This window comes from Odontesthes bonariensis, chromosome 9, assembly GCF_027942865.1.
Source record: "Odontesthes bonariensis isolate fOdoBon6 chromosome 9, fOdoBon6.hap1, whole genome shotgun sequence".
NCBI lineage: Eukaryota > Metazoa > Chordata > Actinopteri > Atheriniformes > Atherinopsidae > Odontesthes > Odontesthes bonariensis.
Window position 1 is genome coordinate 39,153,303 of NC_134514.1, and position 25,357 is coordinate 39,178,659.

At 42.0% G+C, this 25,357-nt stretch overlaps 1 long non-coding RNA gene across 1 annotated transcript in view; it reads left to right on the plus strand.

Annotated features, from left to right (window-relative positions):
- The window catches only part of LOC142388677 (uncharacterized), a 255,826-nt gene that overhangs the window by 104,101 nt on the left and 126,368 nt on the right, over positions 1-25,357 (plus strand). The window contains exon 2 of the long non-coding RNA XR_012770317.1: positions 6,833-6,899. This is a non-coding gene — a long non-coding RNA (uncharacterized LOC142388677). The remainder of the gene's footprint in view (positions 1-6,832; positions 6,900-25,357) is intronic.

Here is a 25,357-nt window from a genome sequence, read left to right on the forward strand (position 1 = left end):
AGCAGATCATATTAGAACCTGCATGGGGGTAGAAAAGGGGAGTTGGAGCTTTTTTGTATGAAATGGGTGTGGAGGGGATAAATGGCACCAGTGTGAAGAAAATAGAGCATAGGAGAGGAAAGGGAGACGGGGAAAGGAAGGCGGGGGGGCTGAGGTCGTTTGAGGATATCGCCTCCTAAATTGACTGCGGCACTGCCATCATCCACAGTTACATCACAGCCAGCACTAACTCAGGATGGAGCCCTCCTCCTCCCACCTCCTTTTTGTCTCGTCCAACCTTTGAATGCTTCAGAGCCCACTTTGGACCGTCCACAGAGGGGATGAATCACACTTTTAGGCAGTGCACCAGGATGGGAAAGAAGGACGGAAATAGGCAGGGACGTTTTGTCATCTTCCTTGTTGCTGCAGGCATTAATATTCCTCACTCATACCTACTGTAAACAACAGTGCACTCAGTTAAAGGGCTGTGTCCTCCACACAGGAGAGCACTGCCATTTGAAATGAATGAGAATGCCCCCCTGATCACTGTTCTCTGAATGATTGGTTCAGGCTGTAAAGAGATATCCATTCAGTGTCAGCAGAACTCTGAACACTAGGATTATAACAACATGTCTTATTCTGTGAAAGATGAGCATATGATCCAGCTCCACAGGAGCAGCTGGGTGTTCACAACCTGCTGAATGGAATCTTCACCGCACGTTTAAACGCATGAAGAAGTATTCATGACCCTGAAGCCATAGACTCAGGTGGGAATCCACTTAGCTCTATCTGTAACTGCCTTTTTATTGATAAACTCTTCTCTGAGTTGAAGAAGGCAGCAGAAACTGTGGCATTCCGGCTCAGTCCTGATGTCCATTCTGATAGTTGAAGTCAGAGTCTGATATCTCAGCGAAGTAACACTGCTCACTGTGCTGAACTCAGTCTTTAAAAGAAAATCAATGATTTATTATTTAGCATCTGAGGCCAGTTGCCAATGTGCTAAAAAGTTCACTGATAGTTATGATGAATCCATCCATCTTCTATACCTGCTGAATCCAACTGTCGGGTCGCGGGGGGCTGGAGCCTATCCCAGCTGTCATTGGGCGAGAGGCAGGGTACACCTGGACAGGTCGCCAGTCCATAGCCGCATTCCCACTGTAGGAACCTTCTGCAGTTCCTAGAACCTTTTCAGGAACGGGGCCGTTTTTTTTCCCACATTCGGACATACAGGAACTCGGGACCATGCCCCTCAGTTCCTGGAACCATTTCAGCTCCTTCTCCTCAGCTGGGTCTGTTCTGGGTTCTATGGGAACACATCTGACGGAGGTGTTTGCTGGTTGGTAGCTCCGCCCCTTGTCATGCTGTCAGGCTGAAATGTTTCCTCATTAGGTCATATCTGGCAGGCAGGAGTTTTGCTGTCATGATTGGTGACCTCTGTTCCTCAGACTCACCCTTGTCCTGTGGGGTACCACAGGGTTCTATTCTCGGCCCTATTCTATTTTCTTTATATTTGCTACCCCTGGGATCACTAATCGAAAAACACGACCTGTCCTTCCACTTTTATGCCGACGACCTTCAGTTATACTTGCCAATTGCGACCAAATGATGACACTGCTTTCTCCAAGCTTCTGGACTGCATCTCGGACATAAAGCAGTGGCTTGCACAGAACTTTTTACTCTTGAATGACGACAAGACTGAATGTATTTTATTTGGTACTTCAGTGATGTTAAATGCTTTTACTTTAAATTCTGGTTCTCTGGCCCCGCATTTTAAATCTCATGTGAAAAATCTTGGTGTTACATTTGATAGTGGGCTGAAGTTTGACAAACAGATCAGCTCAGTCGTCAGCACAAGCTTCTTCCAGCTCCGCCTGTTGGCCAAAGTGAAGCCCTTCTTCAGTCGGCAGGACCTCGAAAAGGCAATCCACGCTTTTATCAGCTCTAGACTGGATTACTGCAACGCTCTCTATGTTGGCCTCAGTCAGACCTCTCTCTCACGTCTTCAACTTGTGCAGAACGCTGCTGCCCGATTTTTAAGAAAAACTTCGAGGCGCGAACACATTACTCCTGTGCTATCGTCTCTCCATTGGCTTCCGTTACGATTCAGAATCGATTTTAAACTCCTGTTGTTTGTTTTTAACGCCACTAATGGCTTCGCACCTTCTTATCTGTCGGACATTTTAACTTTTCGCAACTGCGGTAGAGCCCTGCGCTCTTCGGGTCAGCTTCTTTTAGAGGTCCCAAGGTCGAGATCTAAACAGTGGGGTGATCGTTCCTTTGCCATTGCTGCTCCTGGACTGTGGAACAAACTGCCCCCTGGCATCCGCACCATCACTGATCTCGGCCTTTTTAAATCGAAGCTTAAGACCCACCTTTTTAGACTGGCGCTCCAACTCTGATTAGGGCCACTATGCATCCATTCTATCCGCTCTTTTTTAATTATCTTAATTTAATACAAATTTTATTCAATTCATTTTATTGCACTTGTGGAAGGCGTTTAATGCCCTGCAGCACTTTTACCATTTCTGAATCGTGTTTTATGTTTTGTTTTATATATTGTTTTTATCCTGTTGTAAAGCACTTTGAGTACCAGTTGGCTATTGTAAAGGGCTATATAAATAAAGTTTGATTGATTGATTGATTGATTGATACGACACGGACACAACCTTGGCGTGTTTAATAAGTTAAACCTCCATGTGGTCTCCTTTGTCTGCGGCGCTCTGCTCTCCTTCCTTCATGAAACCAAGAAGTATGGCCTGCGCTCCATCCTTCGTCTCCTGACTCTCTCTGTGAGCTCTTCCAGCCTCCATGTTAGACGCCCCATGTGATCGTCCATGATTAATATCACCATCATGCAGACCATGAACACGGGGGCCTCCCCGCTCTCCATGTTAGCTTCTTGGTGGTGTTTTTTCTTCTCTCCTTACTTTGACCGGGTTTTGTTTTGTTCTGTTTTCTTGTTGAATGTGGCGCTAAAGTAACACGTCGCTGTCGCAGACGGCTGCGCCGCATCAGTCCCTATCAGGTCCGACTCATGTGGGAATGCAGACTGAAACAGTTCCGCTGGGGAAGGATAGTTATTAGAACGGAATTCCAGGTGGACCGTTCTTAGAGCTGCTCTGTCCGAATGCGGTCCATCACAGGGCCACACAGAGACAAACTGAACAAACGACCACACACACTCACACCTCGGGACAATTTTAGAGCCACCAGTTAAGCTGACTGAAGCATGTATTAGGTGGGAGGAAGCCGGAGAACCCGGAGAGAACCCACGCATGCACGGGGAGAACATGCAGACTCCACACAGAAAGAACCAGCCGGGAGTTGAACCTGGAACCCTCTCGCTGACTTTTTTATTTGAGGTGTGTGTGTGTGTATTATATATTTATAAAGGATCCAAATACTTTATAATAAAATCATTTTGATTTCCAACATTTCAGCATAAAATATAAAAATCATTGCTTATGTGACTGATTTAACCAGTTAAAGCTGCAGTCTGCAACTCTTTTTCAAGCATAATGCCTGGAACTGTCCGGGGATTCTGAAAGTAGTACATTAAATACCCCAATACAAAAAAAAACGAGTTCTCTAGGTCCCCTATATGTCCCGCTAGGTCCCTCCAAAGCCAGCAGGTTTGTTTACAAAATTGCAGACCGGACCGGTAAAAGGTAACCAATCAGGTTACGAGCTGGGCTCTGCTGCCTGTCAATCACCGATTGTGCACGCGCGATACAAGGTAGGCTCGTCCCCACGCTTATTTATCTAGACTATTGAACTTCATTACGGGCTAGTCTACTTACTGTGTCTTCCATGATCGCAAATGACAGGTGAGTTGATGAATGAGGAGTCGTGTAAGCGCATCTGGCGTGCACGTCTACGTGCACGAGTTCTCATGTGTTTTGATGGGGCGGGACAGGAAGTTGAATAACTTTTTAGTTTTCGGTTAAAAAATAAGCATTTCTTGCATTTTGCGACTACGGAGGTCACCGTTTTCAACTTCAAGCGTTCTGATAGATCATGTAAACTCTTAAAATGCCAAAAAGTAGGACTTTACGTATGACAACAACAAATCCTGCAGACTGCAGCTTTAATAGTTTTCTGTTAATTTCATCATAAATCCAGGTTTCTCTTGTTCACATTTTGTTGTTGATTTCAATGTTTATACTTGTGTTTGTCATATTTTTTTATGGGGAGCTTTTATTTTGTTCATTTTGTTTTTATTGTGTAAAATACCGATTAATTATTGGTGATGTCACATCCTGTCAATTGGCGCCGGTCTTCTCAGTTGGTGTCCGGGGTCGCTGAGGAGCGGTGTGTGAGAGGTGGCGAAGTGGCTGTACTTTTAATATATTCATTTACATACAGAATAACCCCCCACCCTCAGAATAACCCCCCCCACCTCCTTCGGGCTGGCAAACAGAGGTTGTCCTCGTTTCTTTCAACTACCACAACACAGCGCAGAGTCGAATCACTCCGGCTACACTTACAATGGTCTGCAAAGTGGAGTTATATGTTACATGAGAAATGAAAAGCTTGCACAAATCTTAAAAAAAAAAAATTCTCCTATTGTGATGATGGCAAATCTGAAATGCTATGTTTATGGCTGGGATGTTTATGGCTGTGATGTTGATGACGTGATTTTCTTTTTTCAAATACCATAAAAGTACTGGCGAGGACATTTGTCCAATCATTTGTAAATGTACTTCATTTCTACAGCCCTTTACAGACAATCCTTATGGTGTACCAAAGTGCTTTATAGCAGGTAATAAATAAAGAGAAGAATAAGTAAAAAAACAAATAAAAACCATAAAAGAACAGTGAAAGCAATAAAATAAGATAAAAGTGTCATCATACCACTGGGTATTAATTTGTCTGAGTGGTAAGTTGATGTAACATTGTCTTTTCTCTCTAATGTGCCACACCTGCATTAAGCATTGCATCTCCTGGTACATGAGGTACACCAGCAAGCACTGTTTTCCAATGTTGTTGAAAATGATAGAAAGTGAATACATTGCCATTCTTTTACTTCCGTGTTCATGCAACCTTACACAGTTTGAGAATCTGCCTCGGGTTCAAACATGTACATCTGAATTAGCCCAGTATTAGTTGTGGCTGTTGTTTAGCACAGCAGGGGCTGGGCAGGTAGTGCCACGCACTAGTGTTAGAAGAAGGGGGGCTTTTTGTTGTTTTTAACTGGTGACTCTGAATTGTCCCGAGGAGGGAGGCTGAGCGTGGATGGTTGTTTGTCTGGTTTGTCTCTGTGTGGCCCTGTGATGGAATGTGCCTGTGCAGGTGTACCCCGCCCCTCGCCCTATGACAGCTGGGATAGGCTCCATCCCCCCGCCACCCTGAGTTGGATTAAATGGGTATGGGAAATGGATGGATTAATGTTTGGGATCATAAAAGTTATGGTCAATATTCACATGGAGCCTTTTGTGGTCCATTGTGGATTTTAGGATGTATTTAATATCATTATCCTATTCTAGAAGGCCTTTCATCTTACATTTTTTTTTATGGCATGAAATCAATTCCATTGTTTCTTTTACCAATCAAATGTTCGATGTGCTGCTGGATGCAACACAAGCCAAAAATAATGATCAAACCAACCCCATGCTTGACAGTTGGAGAGATGGTCTTGAAATGAAATTTTGGATGATTTTTCTTCAGAACATAGTTTCTCTCATTGAAGCTTAAGACAGGTTAGAATGAGCTGCATATATTTTACAATAACTTCCCTCCCAATGAACCACAGCTTGTTATGAAGCAGCAAAGATATATTTATTGTAATGACATGTACATAATTGCTATATAAACACCATTGTGGTTTTTTTATTAGTTACACAATTAAACCCAGTATCAACAGTCATAATCAGCCTGGTCAAGCGAGGGCCTTTTACACCTTAATGGAGGCAACCATGTGCGTTGCTCTCAACTCCCACAGACAGACATTTCCTTTTTACGCAGATGCACAAACTATCTGTCCTCCAGAAAACCAACAACACACTGGCTCCGGAAAATATACTACACATTTATCCAATGCTGATTGGTTGAAAGTTAGTTCAAGCTATCCAGAGCTGGAAGGAGCTGACAACAACCAACTTCACAACAAAGAGGATGATGGGCTAAAAAGCAGAAATAGCAAAGAAGCACGGGTGAAAGCAACAGCTGTGTCAGACAATCTTAAATATCTCAACTGAGTTTCACTCAACCACAAAGTAGCTCTGTGTCTACTTTGACTTCTATCTTTTCCACAGCAGTGCGAGGCTAAAAGAAAAACAGGGCTAACACCACAAAAAGTAGCCAACAGCTTGGATTGGTCCACGAGGCGGATGGCCACCCGTCTTGAGTCTGGTTCTGCCAGAGGTTTCTTCCTGTTAAAAGGGAGTCGTTTCTCTCCACAGTCGCCTCAGGCACGCTCAGGACGGGAGATTGGACCGAAAAAGAAAAAGTTTTCAGTGCAATCTGTTGGTTTTCTTAGCTAGGAAATTGTTTTTGAATTGGCTCTATATGAACGAATTGGATTATTTTATGAATAATTATGATTACAATGAATTGAATTCCAATTGGCTTGAATTGGACTTTATTATCTAAGTGCCTTGACATTTGTTGTATTTGGCGCTATATAAATAGAAATGAAATGAATTGAATTGAATTGAATATTTATGAGACCGCTCCCAAATGGTGGGATAATGCTCACATGTATAAGCAAAGCACAAAAGATGAGTCTCCGGAGATCTCTGATCAGCCCTTTCATGTTTTCTGTTCAACATATAAGCTGGGGTTCTTCGGCTGTGATATTTTCCCATGACAACAAGAAAATATAACATCATGTTTTATGTCTTCTTGTTTTCAGGAGCTGCTACAACAAATTCAACAAATGTACGTGGGCTTCCAGTTCCTGTGGCACCTGGCAGGGATGTGTAAGTAATCTTGTGTCTTATACTGTATATGTCCATAGGAGGAGTGTTGTGTTCTGGGAGAACATCATCAGTGCTGGTGGTCTGCTGGTTGTGTTACAGAGTGAGATTTGTTACTGAGACCTCCTTGACTTTGTTGTAGTGACACAAATACATTAAGAAAGCTTAATGACACAGATGGCTCTGGTTTATGAAATGCCCTGATATGTACATACTGAAATACAAGCTTAGATAGTGAAAGAAATACAGTTTATACAGATGCATTTCTGAATACTTCATTCTTGATACACTAGTTTCATTTAGTGTTCTTCAATCCTTTGTAACATTTTCTATGCCATCAGCCATCGACTGAAAACAAAAGCGATCTGAAAGGGCAGGTGCTCAGATCCACCAGGTGCTGAGATCCACCAGGGGCTCAGATCCACCAGGTGCTGAGATCCACCAGGTGCTGAGATCCACCAGGTGCTGAGATCCACCAGGTGCTCAGATCCACCAGGTGCTGAGATCCACCAGGTGCTCAGATCCACCAGGTGCTGAGATCCACCAGGTGCTCAGATCCACCAGGTGCTGAGATCCACCAGGTGCTGAGATCCACCAGGTGCTCAGATCCACCAGGTGCTCAGATCCACCAGGTGCTGAGATCCACCAGGTGCTGAGATCCACCAGGTGCTCAGATCCACCAGGTGCTCAGATCCACCAGGTGCTGAGATCCACCAGGTGCTCAGATAAGCCATGCTGGTGAGTCCACATGGACATCCCCAGGACCCTGAGACTTGCTGTCCGACATGGAATGCAGCCTTTTTTAAAGCTGCCAGCCAAATCTCTGCAGTAAAGAGCTCAAGTTCAACTTATCATCACACATGATAGTATGAAGCCACAATAAACGTCTTCGTATTAAATCATTGTATAATTGACCAAAATGAGATTGTGGGAGAGTTTTGCAGCTGTCATGAACATTTTGCTTTTGTGGGGATGTTAAAACACGAATGAAATTTAGGTAAAACCGGTCACCACTGGAGATGATTATGCCGTTATGCATCATATCAGATCACCGGGGAGGCGTTACTGGAACCCACAGAGCCCTGTCATCATCATCATCACTTTGTTAAACAGAGATACAATAAAAGCATACTTCATTTCACTTATTGATAGATACAATCATTAACCAAATTATGTTTGAGAGCACATTAACAATATAAACTATTTTGCAATAAAAACATTGTTCTGGATTAATGTCATATGAACTTCAAACAAAAATAAATTGTTGATACTTTTCTGCTTTCACTGGGTGGGCCAAATTCATGCTGTTTGAAATTCTGCTAGCATCACATGGGCACTGCAGACATTTTAAATGCTGATAGGATCGAAGAGCTTTCTGTGTCTCACCGTCTTTGTTCTTCGCTGTGTGATGCAGCTGCTGGCATTCTGTGTTCATCACCCTTTAAATGCAGTAGCTCACTGATGGACAGGGGCGGAGCAAGGACATTCTCTGTGGGATGGCCAGGATGCTTATGTGATCATTTTGGGGTGGAAATATCTCACTGGAAAATATTTGAGCATCTAAACCACACACCTCCACTATATCTGGAATGCAGGTAATGGTGGAAAAGATCAAATGATATTCAGTGTATCTCACTTTTTTTCTTATTCCTGCAAGTAAAGTAACGAAGATGCTTACACTATACACATGTAGCACTATATCCAGACAACTGTACTGCATACTGTGCTGGGAGGACTCGGGACATGTTCAGCACAGCTTGTAGGGATCACTCTGAGCTCATCCTCTCGGTGTATCAGGAATGCACAGATTGAACCTTTTTGGGGGAGTAAAATTAAAAACATGTACATGTACAAGTCGACAAAGATGATAGTTCATTTCTCTTCTTCATTTCGACAGCGATATACACCAAAATGTTATGGGTGAATAAATTAACGTATCTAATGCTAGAAATAAAAAAAACAAACTTATCCGTCAACAGTTTAAGGATTGGCAAGTGATGTCTGGTCACATAATATACGCCTGTATATATATATATATATGTATATATATATACAGGCGTATATTATGTCTATGTCGGGTCGCGCCATAAAACCCAGGATGTGCGTGCATCCTGTGTGTCCGGTAGTGCTGTTGCAGTGCAGGAAAGGTTCTGCACGCTGTGACAGCTGTGATGCGGTGGTTGGGGTCGGGCCAGGGTGGCCAGGATTCAGCGTGAGGGGGCCACGGCCACCCCCTGCCACCTCTCCCCTCCGCCACTGCTGATGGATCCTGTACCGGCTGTCTGCTGTTGTACGATGGACACATGCCCAATATGCACACAAACAAAAATGTGCAAAAATACAAGTCATGTGTTTGCTGTTGTACTATCAGAATCAGAACAATCAGAATCTCATCCTTCTTTTGTCTTTCTTTGTATGGAATTGATAAAAACCCTCTGTTTTATGTCTGAAAGATGAAGCAAATGTGAGAACAAAACAATTTCAGCTCAAAACCTCCTTAAAGTTTTCAACACAGATTATTGAGAGCAGCACAGGAGATTAAAGTGATATGAGAAAGAGAGAGGGAGAGAAAGAGCTAATTGTGAAGGAGGAGGGACAATCAACCAGAGCTGTTCCCCTCCTGTCTAACACACATGAGAGTGGCGGTGAAACAATGATGCGGATGTTGAAGATCCCAGATTAATCCTCCCTATTCAGCCCTGCAGCAGCTGCACAGACATAAGGACAGGCATCATTACAGTCAACCAAGGCCTGCTAATAGGCCCACAACGTGGGGGGCCTGGTGGCTCTGCATGAAGCTCACACTGGGAAAAAGGATGGGGGGGACTGATGGGAGGTCAGGGGTTAGGAAAGAGGACAAGATGTGAAAGGAATGGCGGTGAGGGAAAGGAGTGAAAATAAGGATGTGTGCAATATAAAGTGTGTTTTCTCTTTTTAATAAAAGTGCACGAATGGCTGAACGTGCTCTAATATGGCCGAATTCATTAAACACTCACAGAATTATTTATGTTGATATGATGTCAAGCTAAATGGAAACTTGCATAAATATAGTGTCCAAATGCAGCCAAACAATTTCAGCAATATCAATAGATCTTCTGAAGTTATTGTTTATTTGATAGATTTTCCCTCACTGTTATATGTTATTAGAAACAAAATAACCATTTTCAGTAGGGTCTCATACTATGGGTGTCAACATTTAGAAATTGCAGTTGATGCTTAATACAAATACTTGAGATGAATTATTTATATGTTATTCTGTTCAGTTTTACACCACTAACATATAACTCATGCTAACTGAGGCAACTCCATTAAAGAATGACAACCATTCACTGGAACTGAATGCAGGAACTATGAATAGAAAAAATCTATAGAAATACTCTCTTTGCTCTTGAGGATTATAAGCAGTAATTACACACATTTCTGTTAGTTTGACCTGCTGTTTTCAAATGATTGTGCAGATGCAATTACCATGATCTCAAATAATCACAATAATATTAGTACTTTTTAATGGCCATATGTGATCATCACTAATTCAACCTGTAACCATGGTAACATGTCTGTTCATCAGCACATTAGTGGACAGGTTAGCTTTATGACACAGTCATTAACAGTTTAGTCACAATAAGAACCCAATAGAACCAATTTGAAAGTACTGCTGATTAATTCTTAGTCAGCTCTTTGTAGTGTAAGAAAACACAATCGGAATTTTGAGTATTTTTTCACAGCCGCACCCTGAGGTGATGGTTAGGTGTCCCTGATTCTTTTTCTTGAGTTCTTCCCCTGCTGTAAAAGTCATCCTATATCCTCCTGGATGATCTTTGTTTGTGTGTGTGCATATGGTATCTGAGCTTCCTCTTCACCTTTATGCACTGATTCCATGCCTGTGGGAGAAGCTGAGCATTTCCCTCTGCAGAGGAGAAGTGGAGAGCTACGCATGCCTTCAGACATTTTGGCAAAGAACTCAAGAAAGTGAAATCCGCCCAGCTTGAATGTGTGTGTGTGTGTGTGTTCTACTGCTGGTCCCGGGCGTCTGAAGGTCATACCATCCCTGTGCTCAGTTTCATGGAGAGCTGCCAATGCTGATGGCTGCTGATGCTGCTTCACAGTAAGTCTGGCACATACCTCCTTAAGTGCTGGGCATTGATTAGATGGAACAGCTACGCCTCACCTGCTGAGACAGGCCAATAGCAATATAGCTGATGCCACAGCCAGCCAATAGCAAAGCAGTTAGAGATTTAGAGAGGCTAGAGACAAACTGCCAGCAAGCAGACAAGACCCCTCTCCACCTCCTTACTGCTGCCTGAGGGTAAAAAAAGAAAAGAAAAAACATTCAAAACACAAATATCATGGAGGAGAGAAAGAAGTGATAAAATGGAGGTAAAAAAGCAGAGGACAAACTGAAGGGTAATGAAGCAGGGTGAGATGTATGATAAAGAAATGAGGCTCAATGGCTGGAAAAGAGGGAGCTGTTGGAAGAGAAGGAGATGGGAAGAAAGGCAGGATAGGAAAAAAGAAAAAAGCGTTAGCGACAAGCATATCTGAGGAAAACAACTATATTCGTGATCACACACACACAAATATTTTGGGTACTTTAATGAAGCTGTCAAGATGAAAAATGAGTCAGTTAAAAAAATGAGTCTAATATTACAAGAAATTCATGCAGAACTGTGAAAGAAAGTGAGTGAGAGGGGAGGAGAGCTTATTCTATAGCTTTAGTCCACTCAAAGTAAAGAAAGAAATTCACGGATAGATTTGCTTTCTGGAACAATTCCACACCGTTTGAAGTCACTCTTATTCAACAATAATAATTTACACAATTGATTGCCATAAAGAGCCCAGATGAAAAAAAAGAAATTACACCATGAAACCCTTTTATTTTGCAACACTGAAACACTATAAATGGTAAATGGACTACATGTGTATATATATAATATCATATCATGTCTTTCTTTACACCATTAGTGATTTTCTAATGAGCTTTTTTTCTGTGAAAGGAGATTTTTATAAACATTTTTCTATGCTGGTTTGGATGCTGTGCTGCTTGTGCTTTCTCCAGCAGGTTAGACTACTGTAACGGCCTGCTCACTGGGCTCTAAACGGGCTGTAAGACAGCTGCAGTACATCCAGAACGCTGCTGCTCGAGTCCTGACTAGAACCAGGAAATACCACCATATTAGTCCAGTGCTCAGGTCTCTGCACTGGTTTCCTGTCGCTCAGAGAATAGACTTTAAAACAGCTCTGCTTGTGTACAAGTCTCTTCATGGTCAAGCACCAAAGTACATCTCTGACATGTTAAAGCCATATGAACCAACTGGGGCTCTGAGCACCTCAGGGAGGGGTCTCCTGCCTCAGGGAGGGGTCTCCTGCTGGGGCCCAGAGTCAGGACTAAACACGGTGAGGCTGCGTTTCACTTTGATGCTCCTAACATGTTTAAATCCAGGCTGAAAACAGTTCTGTTTAGCTGTGCATATGACACCTGAAAGTATTTGATCTGCACTCTTCACTTTTAATTGAATTAATTAGGATTTTTTTTTTATGTTTTATTGATTTTATTTGCCTTCTTGTGATTTTATGTAGCTGTAAAGCACTTTGAATTGTCTTGTGTATGAATTGAGCTCTACAAATAAACTTGCCTTGAATGAATCTGTTATGATGCATGCGAGATCCAAAATCCAGAACAGTAGATGTCTTTAATGCAGAACGGGAACAAAACACAGAAAAGCGTGAAATAAATTTTAAACCAGTTCCTCTCTTGATCAACATGGGAAGTGTGAGATCACTGATGGGTAAAACAGACAAGCTTGAAGCCCTGATGAGGAAACCAAGGAAGCTTTTTTTCTCCAAGAACAACTCTCTGGCAGACAGAGACTGCAGACAGAGAGTTGACAGTAAAGGAGGAGGGATTATTGTACTTGTTAACAAGAGATGGTGTAATCCTGCTCATCTGCACCCCAGATGTTGAACTGTTGGCTGTGGGTTCCTGTCCACGAGTCTTCTGACAGAGCTGTGTTATCTGCTGAAGCTGGGATTGTACTCATCAGCTAAGTTGTTGGCAGGCTATAAAAATGACTCCCTATCTGGAGATTTCTGCTTCACCTGAAACAGAAGAATTCTGCAGAGAGCTGTGCTGCTTGGGTTTGTGGTTGACACTCCACACACCAGTACTATGTGGAGAAGGTTTTTGGATTAAATTAAATTAAACAACACAGCTTTTTTAGAATGACAGAAGAGGGACTCCTATTATCAAACTATTATATAAAGTGAAATACCTGTCATCTTCACCTTGCAGTCTTCATCCAGTTTCATTTGGACTTGTTTTTCGCATAAATAATATCATGGTAATCCATTAATTGTTGTCTAACTGATCTCCATTCAATTGATGCGGAAATTTTTTTTAAATTCATGGCCAGTTGGCCCAGTTGGCTATCGGGGGCTTTCTACACACGCATCTACTGGGATGACGCCATCGGCGCATGCAGCGCCACTTGACGCATGTGTAGAAAGCATTGCATTGCAGTATCACATGGTCAAATTATATTTATTGAAATGTATGATGTGTAAAGCCAAGAGGCAACTAGCTTACCTCAGCAATAATGACTGGAAACAGGTGAACCAACCAGCCCTGTCCACAGTAATCAGCTGATCTGGAACTGTATTTTGTTGGTGACGTCATGGTGAAAACGAGCAGAAATTGGAAGCATTTGGTGGCAACACCTAATCCAAACTTGAGTTGCAACTCAAGAAATGACAATGACAAATTTAACAGCTGGTCTTTCTAAAAATTCATCCCAATAAGTCAGATTTTTTTTTTTGCCTCAGATTTTTATCAATGAAAAGTTGCCAGCAATATGAGGTGAAGATGGGGGTCATATTTGAAGTCAGTATGTTAAGGTTACAAATAAACTTCTAGTGAGAGGAAAGGAAGGCTAATTGAATTAATTTCAAACCAGCTATGTATTTCCAATTATGTGCATCAGTTTGTCACCGTTTTCTTCAGATGCTCGAGCCTGCTGCGGAGTGACGATAAATGGTTGAATGTGTTTGTGTGTGTGTGTGCCCATTTGATACATGTATGGTCATCGCTTGTATGTTTGTATCAGGCAGCTTAAATGCATACAAGCAAGTTCTATTTACTGAGTGCCAAAAGCAGTGATGATAGGGAATTAATGAATGGAAGAACCAACTGAGCAACTGTAGCATGTGCTTGCATAGAGCATTCTAAAAGTTTGGTACCAAATATTTTTCATATTCCGTACTTATTGTGGTGACAAAGAGGTTCCTTAAAAGGCAAAGGACCTGTACAATGTACAATATTTACACAATATTCAATTCAATTAAATTAAAGCGCCAAATACAACAAATGTCATCTCAAGGCACTTAAATAATAAAGTCCAATTCAAGCCAATTGGAATTCAATTCATTGTAATCATAATTTTTTTCAAATTAGTCCAATTAATTCATATAGAGCCAATTCAAAAACAATTTCCTAGCTAAGCAAACCAACAGATTGCACCGAAACTTGTCTTCAGTCCAATCTCCCGTCCTGAGCGTGCCTGAGGCGACTGTGGAGAGAAACGACTCCCTTTGAACAGGAAGAAACCTCTGGCAGAACCAGAACCAGGAAGGGTGGCCTTCCGCCTCCACCAGCTGGGGTTTGAGAGGACAGAAAAGAGGGGACAACTGTTGTGGAAAAAAGGAGTCGAATCTGCATCGGTCAGCCTTTCATTGGGGAAGTTTATTTGAACAAGCCGTCACAGCAAATGTGCCTACAGGATGTCCGCAAATCTCCACCGACCTCATTTTGTGACCTGGTTTTATACTGGTCCTGGATCATAACAAGCGTACGTGGCCAGGCCCCAATCTTCTTTGGAGGCGCCTAGCTTTCGCCATTATCACAAACAAGCTCATTCTAACCTTCAACAATATTCATGTGAACCGAACAACAAAGCACACGATGTAATTAGGCCATGTCATGACATTCCTCTCCCACATAGTCCCCCCTGAAATTACTTATCAGTGATTTAATAAAGAAATAATCTAAAATGAAAGAAAATCATCTCACATAATTAACATAACTAATTAATTAATAATTAATTAACATAATCAACACTAAATTATTCTAATAATTCTACATTCTAAGTCAAAGGGAACATATTGAATAAATGAAAAGGAATATATATATGTACCCGAATCACATTAAATGATACTGAATTCAACAATAATTCAAATTTTAACATCGCCATCACACTTGTCCACTGTTCGCAGTGCATAGGAGCGAAAAACCCACCGGCTGCTACTTTCGTAACTCATGTTCTTATTTTGGGAAAACTCACCTACGGCCCCACCCCACTGGCGACCGACCACTTTATCAAAGGTCGCACTCCGAACAGTTGACTGACACAACTGGCAATGGACATATTAGTGATTAGTTCTGATTGATAATAAACATAGAATGAATACACCACCATCAAATGAATTAATCACAGTTTTGTATCAAGTACAATACATAAAATTCTGGATTATCACACAACAATAGTAAAAAATGCAATGTAATGCTGCTCTTCCAGTCCCGTCCCATCTCCTGTACTCTGGTGTCGTCTGCTTCTGGCCGAACATCCGTCCGGCTGGGTCTGGAACTGCTAAGCTAACTCTGGGAGGAGAGGTCGCCAGTACGTCACACCCAATCAAAGATATCTTCAGCATCTCTTCTCCCTGTCAGACTATACTTGGTTCCACACCCGAGGAAAGAATTTTGTGAACCGTCCGTTGATAATCTTCATTCGTTGACCAGCTCTTCCATGCGTTGGTCCTCAGACCTGGCGTCGTCTGCTTCCTGGTTTGTTCCACACTCCGTTTGAACATCACTTGCAGCAACCACCTTCTCAGAATGGGTATAATGCAACACACCAATAGGGAAACCATTCTCACTATCAACAATATTGCTATTCCCGCTTTAACTGTCATCGCTCCCCCTTCTCCCAAAATCCCAAACAGACCAGTCCACCACCGTTCACCTCCACCTGCATTACCCTTCAGCTCCTCTTTCATTTTCCTGATCTTCTTCCCGGTTGTATAAATGTACAACATTTTCCCCAACCATCTGGCAAACACCACTTTTCCCTTCTAATATCCAATCTAAAGCTTGTCCGTTCTGCCCAGCCATCATACTCGTCTCATATAGTTGTTCTCCAAAGCCTGCAAACCCTCCACTCATGTAGTTAAGAATTCTCTGTTGGTTGTAGTATATGTAATTAATCCACTCACCATTTTTGTTAATTGTGATCCACGGCAAAATAGACTCAAATCCAGCTGCGATCTCACTGCGTGCTTTGAACTCAAAAGGAATCCCTCTCGGCTGCCCTATTGCATCCAAGTAAACGTGCTTAATCCTAGCATCTCGTTTACCTTGTCATACACTCACACAACCGATGTGTTCCTCCTCACAAGTGCACAAAGACCTATCCACCTGTTGGGTAACACATTTAACAAAACATCATCTCCACACATCCAGTAACTCTCAGCTATTGGGTGTGTCTGATCCCCAAACAGGTAGAGAGTTATAATTATCATTTCTATATTTTCACATTTTTGATCCAAATAAATAAATCCTAATAAATATTGGTTTCATATTTGCGTGTGGAAACCAAGATAAAACCCATGCGACATTGCATTTAACAGTAGTATTACCTACGTGAGTTCCACTGACATTATTAAATCCATCACTTGTAAAGTATTCAACTCACTATCGTAGTCTACTCTATAATCAGTGGGAGGCCCATCCTGTGTTGTACTAAGATTAAATTCAGCACCAGAAGACTCCAATTCGTGGCCCTTCCTTATTTTGAAAACAATTATGTTATTTATTTGGCCCAAACATCAATCTGCACTTAATCCCACACATAGGAAACAATAACCATTTATCCTCTTCCGATGTGAACCTACCTTCTCTGCATTCCCGTTGCTGGACCACCGCACAGTCCCTGAAGGTGTGTGGCTCTGGAACAACAACAGGCAATGCTCCTGGAGCGTCTGCGCATATGAGACACTCCGTCGCTGTCAGTTCTCTCGTAGTGTACCATGCCCATCTATACCACATATCCTGTGCTGCCTTAACCCATCTTCCACTGTTTTCCTGTCTCTACCTGTGCATGTACACTCCGTCTGCTCTTGGATTAACATGATTTTTCTGTCCTGTAGTGCTAATGGTATCAAGTCCCCCTTTCTATTCTTTCTATTCTTACCACCAATGTGAACAACTTCTTTCTGACCCGAGGACAACATGATCTTACCAGATTGCCCCTTTGTCGTGGCGTCCAGAGGCGGTGATTTGGTCGTCTCCTCCTCCGGACCCATGATCCACACTTCCTCACACTTCCTCACACTTCCTCACACTTCCTTTATTCCCCACACTTCCTCACACTTCCTTTATTCCTCACACTTCCACCATCCTTTATTCCCACGTACTTAAATTCACGCTTAACAGATACCTCTTCACGACCAGCTCTAGTGTGTATTGCTGGCAACGTTCGTGGCGTGGCATGGTCTGAGTGGGTGTGTATTGTTGCATCATACTCATCTGACCCAGGCTGGCTACTTCCCTGCGGGGTGGCTTCATCACGGGACCCTTCCAGCCTCTCCTGTTTGCGGGATCCCGTCCAACATCTCCAGGCTTCGTTCTCCTGAGCCCATGCTGTCGGCCAACACCCACACCTGGATGCTCATTAGTGTCAGAAATCTTAACATCTTCATTTTGTTCATCCTTTCCCTCGGACTTAACTCCGTCTGTGTCTTTAGTCCGAACCTCAGTGCAGTGATTCAAATGGTACCATGTGTTGCTACCTTCCATTTGAACTGCTGTTGACGTTGCTCGCACCATTGTGTACGGTCCTTTCCGTCTTGGCTCGTGCCACTTCCCTCGGAACACTTTGATGTGGACCTGGTCGCCTGGCACCACTGGCCTCTCAACCAGCTGTTCGAGACCTGAGTCTCTGGACTCCTCCTGTAGATAGATTGTTCTGTGGATTGCAGTTAGTTGTTCCATGTAAGCTGTCCACTCTGTTTGCACCTGCTCAAGTGGGGGCCCTTTAAAGGGACCTCTCAACTGAGGTGCCGGCATGGGTCGACCCGTTAGCATTTTATGCGTTGTTAGTGCGTGACTCTATGAGTCTGCATACGATAGCTCATTAGTGCAAGCGGCAAAGCATCTAGTTAGTTTAGTTGAAGCACAGATTCAATTCAATTTCACTTTCCAGGTTCCTTTGATCCTCTCACCCATCCCTTGACTCTGTGGATGATAAACGGCCCCACAGCGCTGCTTGATTCGCAGCTGCTGCAGAATGCCTTTTTGCAACTCTCTAAACAAACACTGAACCATTATTTGAGCTAATCTCTGATGGAATGACGAACAGATGAATCACTTCTCTTACCCAAAAATTTTACGACCGTCTATCCAATATGTATGACCAATATCCTTGTGGTGGTGTGACCTCTGGCTCCAGTGACACCATTGGTGCCAAAACAGCAAGCTGGCACTTTGATGCTACTTTCGCTGCTTCATCAGCCGCGTTATTACCTTTACCGACCACTTCGTTACCTTTACGATTATTTGACACTTTATCACTGCCCGTTTCGCGAGGAGCATCATGGCTGCAATCAGCTCCTTCATTTGGACCTCATGTCGCACTGGACTTCCGTCTGACCTCCTGAACCCTCTCTGCTTCCAAACTGCTCCAAACAAATAGCAAATATCATGAGCATATGCAGAATCTGTGTAAACATTCGTAACCTTACCTTTCACCAGTCAACATGCTTCCGTTAGTGCCTTCAGTTCAGCCAACTGTGCCGAACATGGCTGTTCACACTTCTCAGCTTTCACCGTCACAAAGTTCTCCACCTTCCTGCTTCACACCTGCAAAACCTGCATGATCACCCAAATGATCTCACACATGATCCATACACAACATAAGTCACGTCAGCCTGCACCAGCGGAGTTGCTTCTAAGTCAGGTCTCAGTTTAATGTATCTCACAGCCTCTGACACACGCTCATGTGGTTCTCCTTCAAACTCACGTGGAATGACATCTGCCAGATCCGATGTAGTACACTTCTGTATTCTCACATCTGGACGTGTCAAAAGATGCACAACCTGCAAACATCCTGTCCGAGTCACAACATACCTACTCTGATTTATTAGTTCTGAAATCTTATGGTGTCTATTGGAGACATATAAGAAAAATGGCTTCTCATAGTCTGGTGTTGCCCGTTTTGGATGACTTTTGCAAATTTTGTTCCAAACTTTCAAAGGCTAACTTAGCCTCGTTTGTCCTCTCCAGTTGTGCTTTCAACCTTCGATCTTTGGATTTTTCATGATTCCTTCCAGAGGAAGCAAATTTTAATGCATAATCCTCCCCAAAAAGATCATAATTGTTTTATTTTTAATTTTATTTATTTATACATTTATTCATTTATTCATTTATTTTGGACATGGCGCTTTACTTACTCCCTCCAAGTGGGATGGAGAGATATCAGTAGTTCCCTATGGGATAAATAGATACTCTAATTTAGGCTAACAATGCTAAAATTTAAATTAGAAACTTTGTTTTGTTTAAATTTTAGAAATTTTGTAATAGTGACACATTTAATTTTAAATTTAGAAACTTTGTTCTGTTTTGTAATAGTGACACACCTGAGGGCGGTTTTTAAACCCTTGAGTACGTCTGATGTAAGTGTACTTCTTACCTCTATATGTCAATGTAAACCATTACTGGGATTCCTCTGCCAGAGGAACGCCTTGGACCTGCCGGGCCACTTGCTCCGCCCCGCAGGGACTGGCCACGGTCCTGCCGAACACTCGGGTTTCTCGGTGCTCTCGGACAGCTGTAAACAAAGTGTCCCCTCTCGCCACAGGCCCAACATGCCCCCGAGGACCTTCGTTTACTGCATGCACCACGTGGTCCCGGAATTGCCCATGTGACATTGAATTCAACCCCACCACATCCTCCAGCCTCCCCTGAACTGGGGCAGGCAGAGCCTCTTTGATGGAAACTCTGAACAACCCAAGCTGGGCTCTTTTCAATTTCTTCCTCAGACTCTTGTGTCCATTTCTTCAATTCTTGTGCAATGTACACAACCGGACTCTCTGTTCCTGACAGTGGCTCCCCCTTTAATGCTTCGAAGTCCACTCTTACAGGAAACTCAGCTCGTAACGCTCTCCAGAGTGCAGCTCGATATGCATTAAAATCAGTTCCATCAGCTCGGTGGCTTAACATCCAGTCATTCTCACTGTGTCTCAAAATGCCCTCCATGGTAGAAGTTCCAAAACACAGTGCCCACACTGCCTTAATGTGTCCCACAGACAACAGTTTATGCACAGTCTCTTGTTCAAAAGCTCTTATCCATTTGCTTGCACCTATGTGAACATTCGGCAATCGAGCAACCAGCCCCCCCTAGGTCGAGCATCTGCCACGGCACATACTGTCCCGGCGTCATTTCTATCGAACTCGGTGCTGACGCTGTTGGACTCTTATGTTCTTCAGAAGATGCCTTTTGAACTGGAGGTGCCAGTACTGGTGATTTTTTTTATATTGTGGGAGCTGTCCCCTTGCCTGATCTGAATTACAGACGGCGTCTGGCTCAGGAGCTCCATGACTGCTTGATGTAGCTATTTGTGGTTCTGGACGTTCATGAGATATTTTGTGATCTTTTATTTCAGAATCTCCTTGTATGTTTACTGCTCCTGGCAGTGTTGGATATAGCTCTGCATTTTCAAAGAAATGTAAAACTTTTAATTCAAGCTCTCTCTTTTTGCTTTTGTCCTTTGGTTTGTAAGCTTTAATCCTTTGTTCCATAATCTTACAGGCAGCTTCATTAAAAGTGCCACCTTTTGGCCAGGGTGAGAACTTATTTTTTGTTCGTTTTTCCCATTTTAGAGATATCTTTTTAATATCTTTGGAATGTTCAGGATGCTTGGCGCTGATGGTTATTGTTGGTGTTACATCCATTGTTTCACCTAGTTAGTTCCCTTCTTTTGACTTTTTATTTACTTATTTATTTATTTTTTAATTTAATTTTGTTATTATTATTATTATATTTCCCTTTTTTTTCCGTTTAACAACTCTTGAAAGTCAATTTAAATTAAACTAACTCTAATCAATGCTAATTTAATGCTCGGCTAAAGTTAGCTTAGATGCTGCTAATTATGCTAATTGTTGGCTTGGATATTCAGCGCAGGATATTGTCAATGCTAATGTTAATGTTAGCCTATGTTAGCTTTGAAAGCTTATGCTCTAGGTTGGTTTAAAAATTAAACCAATGTTAATTCAATGTTAGGCTAATTTAGCTTGTTGCTATTTTGATTTCTAGTTTGGAGTTAGGGTACTGTTAACTTATTGCTAATGCTAATGTTTGCTAACCAATGCCAATTGATGTTAGCTTCCTAGCTGTTGCTAATAAATGCTAACTTATTGCTAATTAAGAATTAAACCAATATTTGCCTTATTGCCATTGCTAATCAATGCTAATTGTATTTCTGATCAATGCTAATTATTGAAATGCTAACAAATGCTAACTATGCTAACCAATGTTAACCAATGCTAATCAATGCTACTTATTGCTAATCAATACTATCTTCCTTGTTAACCAATGCTAATCAATGCTAATTATGCTACTCAATGCTAATTATCGCTAATCAATGCTAGTTATTGCTAATCCATACTAATTATTGCTAATCAATACTAGCTGTATTACTAATGCTAAACAATGTTAATTTATTGCTAATCGAAAGCTCAGTTAATGCTTACTCTGTTTGAAGTGACTCAGGCTAAAGGCGTTGCCCCAACCTTTGCTCCACCCAGATGCTTCCGATCAAATCCATACACGATGTCTCCCCACCAATCCAGATGATACAATGCACGTCACAGCTACGTAAATTCTGACCAATGACATATGAAAATTTTGTCCAATGAAATCTGAACACACCTCTAACCCTACCTCCAATGAAACACGTAAACTCTGACCAATAAAATATGAACACACCTCTAAGCCTGCCTCCCAGGCTCTTATTAACTCCTCCCAATCTGTAATCTTATGAACAAGACATAACAATTGAAACACACCCTATTCTTCAACTCAAAATGGCGTTTGTCACACTTTTGTAACAACTTAAGAAAGAGAAAGAAATTCAATTTGAAACGCTGTGGACAGGGAGAAATACAGACCAAAAGATACAGAAACGATGCATAAGCGAAAAACTTTCTTTATCAGGAATGTCAACAATCACGTCGAATGGCGTGACAAACAAATGGCCTAGCGGCAGAACCTCTCCCCTAAGTTTGCGAAACCCTCATTTACTCGACTGATAACCACTCTGCAATTAGCACATTACCTAAAGAAACTAATAATTATTACAGTTCAACCATAAAGTGCCCTGGAAAACAAAAAGGAAAGAAAATGTGATTACACACGAACATTTGTGAGTGTGGACAAGGTCCTCGGGAGTGTGGAACAGCATAAGAATGTCAAGGACAAACAGCATGCACTCGCATAAGCAACGTGCATCCGCAGCACCTCGCTCTCCCCCCTGAAACCCAAACACCTTCAACAAGCCTGTTGAACACAGAACTTAGAAACCTAAAACAAATCACAGCGGTATTCAATAATTCAATAATAATAGGATGTACTCAACAAAAATTCACAATATTAAAGAAATCTACCTTATTTCAACAAACTATCAATGTGGCAATTATAACAATGAATCAAATCTGAGTGGCTCTGCACTCACTTAATCTTTTATTTAGCCTAAGATTATATATGTAAGAAGTTGTATTAACTCTATGTGCGAATCTGTATGGAACTTCGATTAGCCTATATTCACCAAAACTATGTGTGTGTTCTTAATCCTAAATACTCAAAATGACTAAAGATATTCAAAAGTCAAGGGATGAGATGAGTTGGAACCTTGATTTCTCACACAAAATAACTTTTTTCTTTTCTTCTTTTTTAGATTCACATAAAACAGCAGGATTTCACACGCGGTGACACACACATTGACAGACAAAGACAAAGACCGGTCACACACACACCCCAAGTCAGTCGGTCAGAGTTTTGTGTCAGTCACCGTTGAAATCTTCACAGTTTTAAATGAACAATTTCTTTCATTTCGACTTTTAATTTTTCAGGAGATATTGGTGTAGGCAATATATGGAATACAAAATGTGTTTCCTCTATAAGCCTTGTGATATGGTCTCTAAGGACCAAAGCAACAGACGCTGACGTGTACTTTCAGCCTCCCTGTGACCTCTTAATAAGAACTCCTGTGGCCAATTCATGAACGAATTTGAATTTTCTTCTCAAATTGTCTTTATACTGAGATCTCGGATAACTCCAAAGAGTTCTAAGCAGATATAAAATGATATAAACATATATTTAAACTGTACCCTTATAGAACTGGATTTTACTTTTCAGAGTTTTCTTGAAATGCTTATTGATTCCACCTTCAAACTTTTTCTGTTTGCAAGTCAATCAATTATCAGCATTCGTCTACTCCTTGACTAGTGAAAATGATTTTCACATATATTAATGACTAATGTGCGCCTTAGTCCGACGGTAGCCCGAACCCCCCATGCATTAAAGGTCGGCCGTTGGCTCTATGACATCACTATGAACGGGTGATTTCACCCTGCCCGCTCTAAAAGCGTATCCACCATTCCAGTTTAAACTCATCGATTTATTTCATGCCAGGGCAATAGCGACTAGTCCTTCTTTAATCACCACAAAAACACAATAGCCCGACCAGCTGCTCACAGCTGTCTGCTTCACACACACATCTCACATAAGCTACTGTTCGCCCAATTTTTATCTCAATTCAAACATTCGGCTCCTCTTGGCCCAAAATTTCTCATATAATCTCAGCAGCCCCCCTGCGCAGAGGAAAACAATGAAATGCTTACCGAATGCAGAATCCGTACTCTCTCCTGTGTTCTTTTAATTTGGGGAAAGAGCCGTCAGCTGTGCACCACCAACAGAAATCTGCTGTTTAATGGTTAGGAAAAAATCTCACCTGCTGGCTTTCACAGCTGATGTCGGTTGTCGGGGCACAGAGGACACGCTCCGCCGGGATCCAGATGTAGAAATCTCACGAATTCGGGGTCACCATTATGTTGTGGAGAAAAGGAGTCGAATCTGCATCGGTCAGCCTTTCATTGGGGAAGTTTATTTGAACAAGCCGTCACAGCAAATGTGCCTACAGGATGTCCGCAAATCTCCACCGACCTCATTTTGTGACCTGGTTTTATACTGGTCCTGGATCATAACAAGCGTACGTGGCCAGGCCCCAATCTTCTTTGGAGGCGCCTAGCTTTCGCCATTATCATAAACAAGCTCATTCTAACCTTCAACAATATTCATGTGAACCGAACAACAAAGCACACGATGTAATTAGGCCATGTCATGACATTTCTCTCCCACACAACAAACACTGTAACACCATTCAAAGGATATCTGTTGGAACAGGGAAACATGAGTTAATGACCACAATAATGTCACATGTACATAATATCATTTGAGAAATTAAAAGGGGGAAAAAGAGAGTAAAGTGAGGAAAGGTGTGACAGATGAGGCCCCCCAGTAGTCTGGGCCTATAGCAGCTTAACTATGGGATGTTTCAGGACCACCTGAGCCATCCCTAACTATAAGCTTTATCAGAAAGGAAAGTTTTAAGCCTGGTCTTAAAGGTAGAGAGGGTGTCTGCTTCCTGAAACCAAACTGGTTCCACAGAGAGGGGCCTGATAACCGAAGGCTCTGCCTCCCATTCTACTTTTAGAAACTCTGGGAACCTCAAGTAAACCTGCAGTCTGAGAGCAAAGTGCTCTGTTAGGAAAATAGACAAGGTGTTCCTGATTTTAACAATATTACGAAGATGAAAGAAGGCAGTCCTAGAAACCTGTTTTATATGCGAGTCAAATGATAAATTCTGGTCAAAAATAACTCCAAGGTTCCTCACTGTAGAACTAGAAGCCAAGGAAATACCATCTAGAGTAACTATATAGCTAGGCAATCTCTCCCTGAAACGCTCAGGTCCAAAGATAACGACTTTAGTTTGTCTGAATTTAGAAGCAGACAGTTCTGAGTCATCCAGGTCTTTATGTCTTTAAGACATGCTTGTAGTCTGACCAACCTATTGGTTTCATCTGGTTTTATAGATAAGTACAGCTGAGTATCATCAGCATAGCAATGGAACTTTATGCCATGCTGTCTAATAATGTTACCTAATAGAAGCATGTATAAAGTGAAAAGAATCGGTCCAAGCACAGAACCCTGAGGAACTCCATGACTTACTCTGGTGTATGAGGAAGATTCTTCATTTACAAGAATAAACTGAAATCTATCAGATAAATATGACTTAAACCAGCCTAATGCAGTTCCTTTAATCCCAATAACATGTTCAAGTCTGTGTAATAAGATACT